Genomic DNA, 13501 nt, shown 5'->3' with positions numbered 1-13501 from the left:
CATTTTCTCAGTGCAATGCATCTCCTTATTTCCTAACTGCTCATAACAAGGATGTTAATTGTGGGTCCAAGCAAGATGAAGCTGTTGACAGTTTCAATCTTCTCTCCATCCATCATGACACTACCTATTGGTTTAATGGTAACAATCTTTGTTTTCTTCACTTTGAGATGAAATACGTATTGAAGGCTTCATTACTTGATCTTCTGCAACAAGTATTTCAAGTTCTCCTCACTTTCAGCATGCAAGGTTGTGCCATTTGCATAAGGCAGGTTATTTATGAGTCTTCCTCTAATCCTGATGCCACATTCCTCTTCATAGAGTCCAGTTTCTCAGATAATTTGCTCAGCATATAGACCACATCTGTAAAGCTAGGGACTTTATTTATTTCCATGTTCTAAAATTCCTTGTATATTGTTGTAAGGTACCATCAAGTTGAGTATGACTTATAGTAACCCTATTACTAACACACCTGAACCTTCTCATGTCTTGTGCTATCCTCACCATCACTGACACACTGGCGCCCATTGCTGTAGTCACTGTGTCAATCCACTTGGTTGAGGATCTTCCTTTTCTTCGGTGTCCCACCACTTTCCCAAGCATCATGTCCTTCTCCAAGGAATAGCCTCTCATAGCAATATACTCAACGTATGTGGGATGTAGCTTTAATATCTTTGCTTTCATAAGTACCAGTGTGACAGCATCTTCTCCAAGATATGTCTGTTTGTTCTTCTAGCAGTGTATGGACTATTCAATACTCTTTCCCAACACCACAGTTCAAAGGTTCAATTCTTCCTTATTAATTTCTCAGCTCTCAGATGCATAGCAAGAAAAGAAAAGACAAGACCATGGCCTGAATCAGGTGCAACTTAGTCCTTTAACTAACACAATTGCTCCTCAATAATTTGGAGAGGACCTTGAATGCAGACTTTACCAGTGCAATATGTTTCTTGATCTCCTGACTGCTGGTACCAAGTGTGTCAATTATGGGTCCAAGTAAGATGAATTCATTGACTCTTTGAATCTTTTCTCTGTTTATCATAATGTTGCCTATAGGATCATTGGTAAGAATTTTTGTTTTCTTGTCATTGAGATGCAATTAATATTGATGGCTGCAGTACTTAACCTTCTGCAGCAAGTGCAAGTCCTTCTCACTTTCAGCGAATAAGATTGTGTCATCTGAATAACAAAGATTACTGAGGAGTCTTCCTCTAATTCTGAAACTACATTCTTCATAGAGTCCAGTTTTTAAAAAAAATTTGTTCAACATACAGAATGAATATTTATGGAGAAAGGATACAACCCTGACACAAACCCTTACTGATTTTAAACCTTGCAGTTCTCTTACTCTATTTGGACAACAGCTTCTTGATCTAGGTATAGATTTTCTATTAGATAATTAGGTGTTCTGGGATTCCCATTTTTCTCAATGTTATCCATAACTTGTTATGAACCACAAAGTCAAGAAGGCGCAAGAAGATATTCTTCTGGTATTCTTTGTCTTCAGACAGGAACCATCGGACATCAGCAGTAATATCCCTGATTCCATGACCTCTTCTAAATCCAACTTAAACTTCTGACAGTTCTCTATGTACCGGTTTAGCTGTTTTTGAATGATCTTAAACAGTATTTTGCTTGTATATGATATATATGACGTAGTTCGTTAATTTCCACATTCTGTTGGATTATGTTTCTTGGGAATGGGAATAAATATAGCCCTCTCCCAGTTAGTCAGTCAGGCAACTATTCTATAACTTTTCATCACAGATGATGAATATGTCCAGGGCTGCATCTTTCATTTGAAATGTCAACTGGTATCACATCGATTCTTGGGGTCTTACTTTTTGCCAGTGCCTTCATTGTAAAACAATTGTGGTTGTTGTTAGGTGCCATTGAGTTACCTGTGACTCATAGTAACACTATACACAATAGGTCTGAACTCTGCCTTATCCTGAGCCAATCTCAATGCTTCCAACACACCTATCCCCAATACCCTAGTTACTGTGTCAATACATATCATCCAGGAACTTCCTTCTCCTGGGCTGTCTTTCCAACCTTCCAAGCACGATGTCCTTCTCCAAAGACTGGTCCCTTCTGTCAATAAGCCCAAGTATGTGAGACAGAGCTTCAAAATCCTTGCCTCCAAAAAGGAACTTTGTTTCATCCTTTCCAAGACAGATCTGTTAGTTTTCTTGTCAGTCCATGGTTCAATACTCTTCTCCACACCACAACTCAAAGGCATCGATTCTTCTTCTCTCACCCTTATTCATTGTGCAACTCTATGATGCATAACAAGTGTGAGGACCATGGCCTGGATCAGGTGCACTTTTAAATCTAGACTGATCTTGTTGCTCTTTAGCGCTCTGGAGAGGTTCCTAATGCAATTCATCTTTTGATTTCCTGACTGCTGGTGCCAAGAGCATTGGTTGTGGAGCCGAGCAAGCTGAAATTGTTAGCATCTCTTCTCAAGCTATCATGGTGCTGTCAGTTGGTTCAGGGTTGAGAATCTTTGTTTTTTCTTTTTTTCTTTTATGTGTGTACCGTCAAATCGGATCTGACTGGTACAGGAGGCAATTGTTCTTCCTTCTTCAGCAGAGTGTCTGGTGGATTTGAACTGCGAACCTCTGGGATTGCAGTGCAGTTTCCTGCCATTAGGGTACCAAAGTCTGCCTTGAATCTTTGTTTTCTTGATGTTGATCTTCAGTCCATATTGAAGGCTATAGTTCTTGACCTTCTGCAGCAAACACTTCACATCTTTTTCAGTTTCAGGTGAGCTATGCACAATAGAGCATTGTGATTAGCATTCCATAAATATGTATAATAGCTCCCCATAATAAGGGAATTTCCATATTTTCTTGTTTGCATATTATATTCATTGGGTCTATAATGTATCATCAAGCAGGAGATCAGGATATTTTTTTGCACTGGGACATTCTGCAGTCAGGGACCACTCCAAATTATTGAGGAGCAATGTCAGTTGGAGGATTAAGGTGTGCTTGATTCACTTGCTATACAACTGAAAGCTGGGTAGTGAGTAAAAATGACAGGAGAAGTACTGATGCCTCTCAACTGGGATGTTGGAGGAGTACTGAAAATAACATGGACTTCCAAAGAACAAATAGATATGTCTTGGAGAAGGTGCAGCCAGAGTACTCTTTGGAGGCAAAGATGATAAAACTTCAACTCACATACTTTGAGCATAAGGCGTTTGACTGTGTGGATCATAACAAACTGTGGCTGACTCTGAGAAGAATAGGAATCCCAGAACATTTAATCGTGCTAATGCAAAACCTATACTTGGACCAAGAGGCATTTGTTAGAACAGAGCAAGGTAACACTGCATGGTTCAAAATTGGGAAGGGTGTGCGCCAGGGATGTGTCCTATCTCCATACCTTTTCAACATGTATGCAGAGCAGATTATCCAAGAAGCCGGGCTCTAGGAGGAGAAGTGTGGTGTCAGGATTGGTGGAAGATCTATGTGACACAACACTGCTTGCTGAAACTGAGGAGGACCTCATGCACATGCTGCAGAGGATCAAGGACTGCAGCCTTCAGTATGGACTGAGGCTCAATGTCAAGAAGACAAAGATTCTCACCACTGGACCAATTGGTAGCATCAGGATGGATGGTGAAGAGATTGAGATTGTTCACAGCTTCAGTTTGCTCGGCTCCACGGTCAACACTCTTGGCACCAGCAGCCAGGAAATAAAAAAATGTATCACGATGGGAAAGTCTGCTGTTAGGGACCTCTCTAAAGTACTCAAGAGCAACGGTGTCTCTCTGGAGACTAAGGTGTGCCTGATACAGGCCATGGTCTTTGCAATCACTTGTTATGCATCAGAGATTTGGATAATGACTAGGGAGGATAGAAGGAGAATTGATGCTTTTGAGCTATGGTGCTGGGGAAAAGTATTGAATGTACCCTGGACTGCCAAGAAAACAAACAGATTCATCCTGGAGAGGGTTAAACCAGCCTACTCCTTGGACGCAAGGATTCTGGGAATTCGTCTGACATACTTTGGACATGTTGTAAGGAGAGACCGGCCCTTGGAGGGACATCATGCTTGGTAGGGTGGAGGGACAGCGCAGGAGGGGAAGACCCTCTATGAGGTGGATTGATTCAGTGACTGGGGTAATCGGGATGGGTGTGTCAGAGGCCAGGCGATTAGCACAGGATAGAGCAGGGTTTAGGGCTGTTGTACATAGGGTCACTATGAGTCGCAAACGGCTCAACGACACATAACAGCAACAACAACATTATGATATTGCTTATAGCTACAGTGGTGAGCATACTTGTTTTCTTGATGTTGAGATGTAATCCATATTGAAGACTGCTTGTTTAGGTGGAGGCACACCATTAAAAGATTGTGTTAAGGGACTGACACAATGAAAATTTTTTATTTAGAAGATGACGTGGAGTAAGGAAAACCTAGAAGCAATGGGATTTAAAGACTCCAAGTTTTCTTTGTATCCTGAATCTTGGGACACAAGGAAACTGTAGAACTCTACCGTTCGTTTTATGACACTCACTTTATGTTCTGAATATTATTCAGATGTTGAAAATGAAATTGTTTTCTAATGACTTATTCTAAAACAGTTTTTAATGCTATTAAATTCTTGCAAGATAACATAGAAGGTCAAAGAAACAAATTTTTACACTGAACTTGATGGAGTGGTGACCAGAGGTGTATTTTAGAGCTAACTCACAAGGAATATTCTGTCTTTTTAAGAGAATTGGAGTTCTTGTCATGACTGAGAATCCCCCTTTATGAAATCTGGAAGCTGTGATTAAAGATACTGGTGCCAGAATAAGTTACTATCATTATGATCTACACAACCAAATAGAAGCCTTGAGTCTTGCCTCTCTCCACTTAGTTTCAAATTTACATTTCAGCTGAATGTTATCGATTTGGTGGAAGCTCAGCAATATTCAGAACCGTGATTGAAAATGGAGTCTAGGAAATGAAGTTACATTAGAAAACTAGGGTACCATTTTGATGCTGTTTCTTTTTCCAGCTACTACTGCTATAAGTAGATCAAAGACTGCAGCTTTCAAAATGGATTGCATCTCAACATTAAGAAAACAAAAATACTTACCATTGGACCAATAAGTAACATGATGACAGAAAAAAGAGTTGTAAATTATTTCATATTGCCTGAATCCACAATCAACATCCTTAATACCAGGAGATGGACAAGTCTGCTGGAAATGACCTCTCCAAATTACTAAGGAACAAGCATGTCAGTTTGAAGGTGTCCCTGATTCAAACCATGCAGTCTATCCAGTCACCTGCTATATATCCAAAAGCTGAACAATAAATAAGAATGAGAAAATAAGAATTGATGCCTTTGAGATGTGGTGTTGGAGCAGAGTGTTGAATAGTCCATGGATGGCAAAGAATGACAGATGTGTTTTGGAGTGGCCAGAGTGTTTTTTAGAGGCAAGGATAGTAAAGCTTCATTTTTCATATTTTGGGCATTTTTTTTAGGAGAGGCTATTCTTTGGAGAGAGATATCATGCTTAGAAAAGTGGATGGTGAGCAAAGGAGAGGAAGGCCCTTAAAAAATGAATTGACCCAGTGACTGCAGCAATAGGCTCAAGTGTGTTAGAGATGATGAGGATGGCACAAAATAGGACAGGGTTCAGATTTGTTGTTCATAAGGTTGCTGAGTCATACTTGACTCTATGGTAGGTACCTAAACCCCACAACTATTGTAAATAATTTCATGTAGGGTTTCAGTAGTTTTGTGAAGTTATCTGTGATGTTGTCAAGTACTGTAGAGTCAAGTTTAACTCATAGTAACACTGTGAACAAAAGATCTCAGCCATGCCCTATCCTGTTCCATTCAAATAATCTCTGACACAAGTAAGCTTATTGTAGCAATCACTGTGTCAATCAATCTGGTGGATGGTCTTCCTCTTTTTTCACCAAGACCCTCTACCTTTCCAAGCATGATGTCCCTTTCCAAGGAATAGCCTCTCCTAGCAGCATACACAAAGTATGTGAGATGAAGCTTTATCATTCATTTTTGCTTCCAACGAGCATTCTGGCTGCCTTTTTTCTACTACCTATGTAATTGTCCTTCTGGAAGTCCATTGAGTATTCAGTACTCTTTCCCAACACCACAACTCAAAGGCATCAATTCTCTTTTTGTTACCCTTATTCATTGTCCAGCTACCACATGCATAGCAAGTGGTTGAAAAGACCATTGCCCAAATCATGAGCATCTTAATTTTTAAAATGGCATCATTACTCTCGAGTAATTTGGAGAAGTCCTTGACAGCACACTTTCCCAGTGCAATACATCTTCTCTTCTCCTGACTATTGGTATTGAGGGTGTTAATTGTGAATTCAAGTAAGATGAAATTGTTGACAATTTCCAAGTTTTCTCCATCTATCATGACGACATTCGTTCATAGGTTGTGAGTCGCCTACAACTTGACGGCACTTGACAATAATAACATCAACATAGAGAGTGATCAGTTGGCCTAGTGGACCTAAAGTGATGCTACCAAGCCAAAGGTGGGTGACTTTTAATCCACAGCCCTCAGGCCTGTTTTTCATTGTTTTTGTTCAAACATTCTTCTCAGTTGTATAGCCCTGGTGTGTCCACTTGCTGTACAGAGGTAACTTGTGGTTGCTATGAAGCTAAACACTGTGACACTGATGTGGTGTCAAATGTGTTAATGGTTATCCATGGCTGACAGTGTTTGGTGGAGCTCCCCAATTAAAACAAGCTTGGAAGCAGGAGTGGCATCCACTTCCATAATAACTTGCCACCGGAAACCCTGTGAACTTGGAGAGAGGATGAAGGTCACACAAGTTCTGAGGACTTTCATTCATAGGGTTGCTATGAGTCGCCTATGACCCTACGGTACTTAACAACAACAACACAACATCATGATGTTGCCTATTTGTCCAGTGCTGAGAACTTTTGTTTTCTTAATGATGATATTTAATCTATATTGAAGGCTATAATCTTTGATCTTCAGTAGTAAGCACTTCAAGTCCTCCTCAGTTTCAGCAAGTAAGATTGTGTCATCTGCATAAAGCAGGTTGTTGATGAATCTCCCTTTGATTCTGAAACTACAGTTGTAGGTTTGGCATAATAACTCCACCTGCCAATTACTTATCTTTTAATGATAGCTGATGAGTTGGTAAATAATATGAACCATCACTCATCTATTAGTGTAACATACTGGGATGGCAATGTGTTCCTATGATGCTGCGACCATCTTGATATTCTTGATATTATTATATTGTTTTCCCTCTCCTTTTCTTTCATATTTTTCAGTTAGCTCATTCCCTGAAATAATGGCCCATAAGCTAATGTCTTGAGTAAATTCAGGCAGAGATAGTGTTACTTTTGTAACTTCTGTATTAGAGGGACATATGGTAGGTACCAGGATCAGAGAAATGTGCCTTTAGATAGTGTCTTGCCTCTGGTTAGTGCAGTAGCAAAATGCATGGCAGGAACCTACTCTTCACATTTATATGTGAGTCTCAGAAATGCTGGAAGAATCAATGCCTGGAGGTCATATGACCATTGGGAATAGGAGCCAATGATAAATGCTCCTCCCCCTTTTCTTTCTGAGACAGTCTGCTTTAGGATGTGTTTATTAAGATTGCTCAGAAGGCTCAGTGGAATAAAGATCGGTTGGTTGCCTGTTGAGTGACCATCTTGATAATACATTCTTATACTGGTTTCCCTCCTCCCTTCTTTTACTTTCTCTGTTACCTAATTCTCCAAAACAACTGCATGTAAGCTAATGTCTTGAGGAAATTTAGGCTAAGATAGTAAGTTTTACCTCTATAACTTCTATAATAAAAGGATCTATGTTTTTAAAAGTAGTAATAGAAGTTCAGCAAGCCAATCACTCTGTAAGGTCTATTGTACAACACACTGAAATATTGTCTAATTCTGTACTATGTTCACAATAATTGGTAGGAATAAGACCATCATTATGACAAATGATTGACTGATCAGAAATACAGGCCAGGTTTAGAAGAGACCATGGCACTACAGACATTATCATCAATGTCAGGTGGATACTGGCTGAAAGCAAAGAGTACCAGTGGAATGTCAATCTGTGTTTCATTTGCTATGCAAAGGCATTTGACTGTGTGGATCACAAAAAATTGTGACTAACATTGAGAAGAATGGGAATCTCAGAATATTTTATTGTGCTCATGAAAAACCTATACTTGGACTAGGAAGCAGTGATCAGAAGACAGCAAAGAAACACTGGATGGTTCAAAATCGGGAAAATAGTGCATCAGGGATACATTCTGTCTCCATACCTTTTCAGTCTATATGTGGAGCAGGTCATACTGGAAACAGATCTTTATGAGGAGGATGTGGCATCAAGATAAGAGGAAGACGTATCAACAATCTACATTATGCAGATGACACAACCTTGCTTGCTGCAACTGAGAAGAACCTGAAGAAGGCCAAGGACTGTAGTCTTCAAATTAGATTGAAGCTCAACATCAAGAAAACAAAGATTCTCACCACTTGACCGATTGACAGCACCATGATAGGTGGAGAAGAGACTGATGTTAACAATTTCAGTTTGCTTAAATAGACAATCAACACTCTTGGACCAGCAGTCAAGAAATCAAAAGATAAATTGCATTGGGAAAAATCTGTCAGGGACCTCTCCGAAGGGCTAAAGAGAAGCTATGTCAGTCTGGAGATTAAGGTGTGCCTGATTCAGGCCATCGTCTTAACAATTACTAGCTATGCATCAAAGAGCTGGACCAAAGATGACAGAAGAAGAATTGATGTTTTTGATTTGTGGTGCTGGAGAAGAGTATTGAACACATCATCGACCACCAGAGAACAAACAAGACTGTTCTGGAGAGGGTGAAACCAGTCTGTTCCTTGAAGGCAAAGATTTTGAAGTTCTTTCTCACATACTTTGGGCATGTTGCCAGGAGCAACCAGTCCTTGGAGAAAGACATTATGTTTGGAAAGGTGGAGGAGACAGAGGAAGACCCCAGGTGAGATGAATTGACAGAGTAACTGGGATAATGGCGGTCGATGTGTCTGAGACAGTAAGACTGGCTCAGTAGAGGGTAGGATTCAGAGGTGTTGTACATAGAATCGCTATGAGTTGCAGGCAACTCGATGACACATATCAACAACAATAACTTGAAAATAGACCACCAGGCTTTCACTCCTAGCCTACATAATATGGAAAATCTGAAATTGGTTCACAATGGATGACTACGCTAGTGTTTGAAATACTTGTGGTGTAACTCCCAGCTTCATAGCAACACATGCCCATCACAGTATGATATATTAATAGATGGGTGGTGGTCAATAATATACCATATCATTATCTATTATTGAAAGATAGGTAAGTCGCATATGGCATTATTATATAAAACCTAAAACTGACAACAGTTATCTCAGCTGAGTCCCAGAACACTAAACTGTGTTTATGTGAAACCTATACATAGACTTAGAAGCTGTCTTGAGAGCAGAGCTGGGGAGCACTACTTTCTTAAAATTAAGAAAGATGTTGTATCCTTTTTATATAACTATTTGATCTGTCTGGTGGGAAAATCATTTGAGAAGCTAGACTTGAAGAAAAATGTGGATATCAGAGGAATATTCATTGATAATTTTTGTTATGCAGATGACAGACCCTTGCTTACTGAAAGTGAGAAGGACTTAAGTTCTTATGCAGAAGACCAAATATGCAAATGCGTCAAGGACAATAAATTTCTCACCATTGGGCCTGAAGACCACACCATGATAGATGGAGAAAAAAAAATCAAACAGCCAAGACTTTATCTTATTGGATCTACAACCAATATACTTGGTATCAGCAATCAGGAGACTTACACTGGAAAAGTTTGCGATCAGGGACTTCTCCAAATTATTGAGGAGCAATGATGTTAGTTTGAGGACTACAGTGTCTCAAATTCAGGCCATAATCTTTTCAATCACTTGCTATGCTACAGTGAGCTGCACAATGAAGGGTATCAAAATAAGAAGTGATGAAGAAGAGTGGAGAAGAGTATTTAATATCCCATGAACTGCCAAAAGAACAAACAGATACATCTCGGAGAAGCCAGAGTACCTACTGGATGCAAAGATGATAAAACTTCATCTCACATACTTTGGGCATGTTGCTAGGAGAGGTTATTCCTTTGAAAGAGACTTCATGCTTGGAAAGGTGGAAGGACAGCAAAAGAAAGGAAGACCTTCAACCAGATAGATTAATACAGTGATGGAAGCAAAGGTGTTGAGTGTGTCAGAGATTGTGAGGATGGCACAGGATAGGACAGGATTCAAATCTGTTCGTGGAGCCACTATCAGTCATACTTTACTTACCTGTACTGACAAAATGAACCTTCAGCAGATTTACAGATTTCAAGATGACACTGAGAGCAAACAAAGAAATAGGAGTAAAATATTGAATAATATTGTTTAATAAACTTTCAGTTGTTAACTGAAAGAAACAAAGTAAGATTTTTTCTATTTTGTAAAGAAAAGGAAAAACAGATTAATGTATTTATTCAAAACTATGTAGATTCTGGTGTACATGGACCTATTTTCAAATAATTTAGTGTGTCCAATGTATTTAACAATATAGGCACTATCTCTATAAATTATAAATGTATTTTGAGGCTTCTTTTTAATATTGAAATCTCCAATATGGTCTTATTTCTTCAAAATAAAAATCTATAATTATCTCCTTGTAAAAGGAACAAAGACAACACGGAGATAGCTGAGGGACACTTCTACTAACTCCACAGAGGGGAACTATCCAAATCAATAACATCCACAGTACCAAACTAATATCTACAAGTCAGACATGCCCCCACACACTCTGCTGCTCTACTTTTACTAATCGTTGTTGTTGTTTTTATGTGCCATTGAGTCACTTGCAACTCATAGTGACCCTATGTACAAGAGCCCTAAATGCCTTTCTATCCTGTGCCAAACTCGCCGTCTCAGACACACTCATTCCCACCACCCCAATCACAGAATTGATCCATCTTATTGAGGGTCTTCCTTTGCTGTGCCGCTCTTCCACTCTCCCAAACATGATGTTTTTGCAACATGCCCAAAATATGTCAGACGAAGCTTCAGAATCCTTGAATCCAAGGAGCATTCTGGCTTCACATTCTCCAGAACAAACCTGTTTGTTTTCCTAGCAGTTCATGGTATATTCAACACTCTTCTCCAGCACCACAGCTCAAAGCCATCAATTCTCTTTCTATCAACCCTATTCACTGTCCAACACTTCAATGCATAGCACATAATTGTGAAGACTATAGCCCGGATCAGGCGCATCTTAGTCTCCAGCCTGACGTCGTTGCTATTCAACACTCTTGAGAGGTCCCTCACAACTGACTTTCCCAATGCAATTCATCTCTTGATTTCCTGGCTGCTGTTACCAAGAGTGTTGACTGTGGAACCAAGTAAACTAAAGCTGTTAACTATCTCAATCTCTTCACCACCTATACTGATACTGCCAATTGGCCCAGTGGTTAGAATCTTTGTTTTCTAGATGATGAGCTTCAATTCATATTGAAGGCTGCAGTCCTTGACCTTCTGCAGCAAGCACTTCAGGTCCTGCTCAGTTTCAGCAAGCAGGTTGTGTCATCTGCATAACGCACGATGTTGATGACTCTTCCACCAATCCTGATGCCACATTACTCCTCGTACAGCCCAGTGTCTCAGATTATCTGTTCTGTATACAGATTGAAAACGTATGGAGACAAAATATATTCCTGACGGACCCCCTTCTTGATTTTGAACCATGTAGTGTCTCCCTGCTCTGTTCTGACGACTGCCTCTTGGTCCAAGTATAGGTTTCGCTTTAGTACAATCAAATCTTCTGGGATTTCCATTCTTCTCAGAGTCAGCCACAGCTTGTTGTGATCCACACAGTCAAAAGCCTTTGCATAGTCAAGGAAGCACAGATAGACCTTCCTCTGGTACCTGCACACCTGGCAGTTCTCTGTTGACATATTGCTCCAATTGTTTTTGGATAATTTTCAGCAGAATCTTGCTTGCATGTGATATTAATGATATTGTTCAATAATTTCTGCACTCTGTTGGGCCACCTTTCTTTGGATTGGGAAAAATATTGATAATTTCCAGTCAGTTGGCCAGCTGGCTGTCCTCCAGTTTCCTTGGCACAACTTTGAGCACATCCAGGGAAGTGTCTGTTTGTTGAAACAAATCAATTAATTGCAAATGACCACACAGGCTTACAGAGTATGTGCTTATTCACAACTATGAGATTTATTAAGGAAACAGGTTGATGGAGGGAAGGCAAAGGATATCACACAGCGAAAGTCCAGGTTTATTGAATAGCAATCCAAAGGAAGGTTAAAAGCAAGACACAATTCCTCAGTTATTTCTGACTGCTTCTCAGTCAACAGCAAGATACAGTCCCTCAATTAATCCAGGCAGTTTCTCAGTCAACTGCCGGACATTTCTGGCACAGGAACCTCTGGTTTCAAAAAGCATGGGCTGCTTTCTCTACTTCTTTCCTGATGTTGATATTCCCAATTTCTGTTGCACAGTCTGCTCAATTTAATGAGGAGCATTGCCAATTCCCTTATAGATAGATTGTTGTTGTTATGTACTGTTCAGTTGGAGCTGACCCACTGGATCCTTCAGTGGACTTTTAAAGGCAGTAAATTACATAGGAAAAGATTGCCCATCTTTCTCTCGCAAAGCAGTTGGTGGGTCCTAATCATGTACCCTTGGGTTGGCAGTGTAGTTCCTTACCACTAAGCCATAGACTAGCAACCCTTAGTTGCAGTAATGACTCTGCAGCTGTTGATAATGTTGAAGATGATTATCTGCAGCTGATGCATCTGGAGACCACACCCCCAGGTGAGCTAAGGGTGATGGGTAGGTGGTGGTGGTTGTTGTTGTTGTTGTTGTTGTTAAGTGCCTTCGAGTCACAGGCGACTCATAGCGACCCAATGAAGGAGAGTCCTCGAGGTTTGGGTGTCCTTCATCCTCTCTCTAGGTTCATAGGGTTTCCAGAAGCAAGCTGTTATGGAAATGGATGCCACTCCTCCTTCCAAGCTTGTTTTCATCAGGGACCTCCAGATGGGTAGGTGGTTGTTGTTGTTGTTGTTATGTGCCATCGAGTCGCTTGTGACTCATAGCAATATCCCTAAACTCTGCTGTCTTGTGCCAATCGCACCGTCTTCAATACACCCATCCCAATTACCCCAGTCACTGAATCAATCCACCTCATAGAGGGCCTTCCGCTCCTGCGCTGTCCCTCCACCTTACCAAGCATGATGTCCCTCTCCAAGGACCTGTCCCTCCTAACAACATGTCTAAAGTATCTTAGATGGAGCCTTAGAATCCTTGCCTCCAAGGAGCAGCCCGGTTTGACCCTTCCCAGGATGAATCTGCTTGTTTTCCTAGCAGTCCATGGTATTCTCAATACTCTTCTCCAGCACCACAGCTCAAAGGCATCAATACTCCTTCTATCCTCCTTAGTCGTTGTCC

This window comes from Elephantulus edwardii, unplaced genomic scaffold, assembly GCF_000299155.1.
Source record: "Elephantulus edwardii isolate Elephantulus edwardi_28Jun2011 unplaced genomic scaffold, EleEdw1.0 scaffold00042, whole genome shotgun sequence".
Taxonomy (NCBI): Eukaryota; Metazoa; Chordata; class Mammalia; order Macroscelidea; family Macroscelididae; genus Elephantulus; species Elephantulus edwardii.
This window is presented reverse-complemented; position numbering follows the sequence as displayed.